We start from the raw sequence: 3,035 nt of genomic DNA, 5'->3' as shown, positions 1-3,035 counted from the left end.
CCCCTGAGCAAAGTTCCCCCCCCCCCCCCCAATGCGACAATAAGAACATCTTCCTTCAAGAGCAAGGAAAATTAAATCCTTGACCTGCTATACTCACCCCAAGAGCCAGTATCCAGGGATCGCCCAGTCAGGAAGAGATGAAGCATAGAGGATTTTTCATAACTGAAGATGAGTCTAAATTCCTCATCTGGAAAAAAACATCAGCGTTGGAATTAGACAGACAGTAAAGCAGGCAAGATGCTTGCCCTCCTCGCCCCAATCAAGCTTCAGCATCCCAGATCCCAGAGCACCGCCAGGAATGATTCCTGAGCACTGAGCCAGGAGTGAGCATCTTAGGGTATGTCCTCTCTCACTCCCCCCACAAAACATAAAAAAACAACTAAAACAAACCCCCAAATTAAAATTTCATTGGCCTAAACCTCCCACCTGCGTGAACCACGCTTCCAAAAAGGCCCCTCCCCATCCCAACCGCCAATGAATAGGACGGTCTGCAACAGAGTCTCTTGCCTTTAGGGGGCTGCAGCCCCGACCCTGAACATGAATCTGCAGATTCTATAGCATCTACGTCAAGGCTAAAGGCTTCAGGATTTGTACCGACAAGTCCCATGTTGGGAGTGTTGGCCACTCAAGCCCCTAGCCCTTGGGTGGGTTCCGCAACCCCAAGGCCTGTAGCCCCAGTGCTCAGCCCCATGCCAAAATGCAACAAGGGCACACTCAATCCCACAACCCCTGTACTGTGTACAGACCCCACTGCACCGCCCTAAGCTCCGCATCACTCTGAAGCCACTACTGCACCCCAGGAACTGCCTGGATGTCAGGAATTCAGTGAGAAAGAAAGCACGAAAGCACCTCCCAGGTCCGAATGGTCCCGCTACTAACAATGTGGAGACTGAGAGTTCTGGGATGCTAACGGGAGGATGCTTGTGTCCTGCCACAAAACTGGCCTTCAGAGTACCCCTTCTACCAGGGGCCGCCACTTTTTACTGATCTTGTCCCTCATAAATAATGCACTGGGAAAGCCCCATATGTTCGGTGTTTTATTTTTTTGTAAACTCAATAAACAGACACGAGTGGAAATATCTCCCTTTGCAGAAAGCGTTAGAGAGAGAGCACCGAGGTAGGGCGTTTGCCTTGCACGCAGCCAACATGGCCGACCTGAGTTCGATTCCTCCACCCCTCTCGGAGAGCCCGGCAAGCTACGGAGAGTATCTCGCCCGCACGGCGAAGCCTGGCAAGCTCCCCGTGATGTATTCGACATGCCACACACAATAACAACCAAGTCTCCAACGGGGGACCTTACTAGGCCAGCTCGAGCAAATCGATGAACCATGGGAGGACAGCGACAGTGATAGCAGAAAGCTGACACACCATTCCAAGAGAAAAGAAAACAGATTCCAGTCAGGGTTCAGTTCAAGCTCAGTGTGGAGCTCAGTGTGGAGCGCCTGATGCATGGAGTGAAGGCAACCCTGCATCCCTGCAGACACGACGAGCCACGGGGGCCATTGAAAACATCTCACCAAAAATGGATGGCTCTCAGGATCGATCCTTTTTTTGGTCCTTTTATTTTGAAGTTTGTCTTCTTTAGAGACACACCAGGCAGTGCTCAGGGATCACTCCTGGAGGGTCTGTAAGGGAGCAAATGGATGCAAACCTTTCTCCTTCTCACTGCGCTGACACTAGTGCCCTCAAACTGGTTTTCTTTTTCAGTTTTGGCTTTTTGGGTCACACCTGGTGAAGCACAGGGGTTACTGCTGTCTCTGCACTGAGGAATTCCTCATGGTGGTCCTCAGGGGACCAAAAGGGACGCCAGGAATAAAACCGGGCCGGTCGCGTAAAAACCAAGTCTACACCCACTGATCTATTGCTCCCCCCCAAAAGCCCAAACTAGTTGTTTTCAAATATTTACCAGCTTCGATCAAATGGAAGATATAGAAGTAAACATTTTATTCAAAGGAAAAAGTAGAAATTTCTTTCGGTTTTGAGCAGTGATTTCACCACCCAGTGAAGCTCAGGAAGGGCCTCTACGCCAAGCATTAGGCTCTAGATTTCCTCTCTGCAGTGCCCTGTCATCCACCATTAAAATCACATCCTTGATCCCCTGCCAGCAGAATATCTGTCCCCAACGTGCAAATTTTACCAGCTGACTCACACCCAGTGACTCCACTCTCAAATCAAATGGCTGCAATGCCAAAACCTGAATCTGCAGTTTGAGTTATGCAATGAAACGCAACAGATGACTAAGAATTTGTGGAAAGAAATGAATGAGGCAGTGTGTTCAGACTTGCGGGCAAGCTGGGGCTCCCTCGGGCTCTGACACGTTCCTCTCCGGTTGGGGGCCAGAGCGATGGGTTGGAGGGGAGGGCGAGGGTCTCGTGCCCCCGACCCCATGGGGCCGCCCCGGCCAGGGCTACCAGGACGCACAATGAAAAACAAACCTGAAAAGAAAACTCTCTCTCTTCTGGTCGTCCTGATTTCCGTTGTTCCCGACCCTTTCCGAACGACTTTTGCTCCCGAACCTTCCACTTCACTTGTCAGCCCACCTGCCAGGCACCACCGACCCCCCCATTCCCTCACCCCCGCCCCCGCACGCGCCTCCTAAATAAAAACCTCCAAAATGCGATGCGCTAAGATAGACGGAAGGGAGAGACAAACCTCTCGAAAAGGCGGGCGCTGGGGGCATCCCGGGCTGGGCAGGCGGCGGAGGCTCAGAGCTCCCAGATGGACCACTCAGCGGCCAGGCCAGCGAGGAAACTGGCCCTATGGGACGCCCCCACGCCCTGGCCGCCCCCTTCCCGCCCCACCTCCGCTCCTCACCAGGCAACAAACAGGGTGGAGATTGCTCCGCCCACAAAGACCCCAGGGAAAGGCGGGGCTCTGTGACCTCACCTACACTTCCGGTCAGGGTTTTAAAGGGCCAGACACCACATAGTCCCCACACAGCAACCTATAGGGCTTTTTACTACCTCTGGGCTGAGGAAACACTCCTGGCTGTGCCTACCTTTTACCTATAATAAATATCCTATCTTGGAGGACTG

This window comes from Sorex fumeus, unplaced genomic scaffold, assembly GCF_029834395.1.
Source record: "Sorex fumeus unplaced genomic scaffold, SorFum_2.1 ptg000103l, whole genome shotgun sequence".
Taxonomy (NCBI): domain Eukaryota; kingdom Metazoa; phylum Chordata; class Mammalia; order Eulipotyphla; family Soricidae; genus Sorex; species Sorex fumeus.
This window is presented reverse-complemented; position numbering follows the sequence as displayed.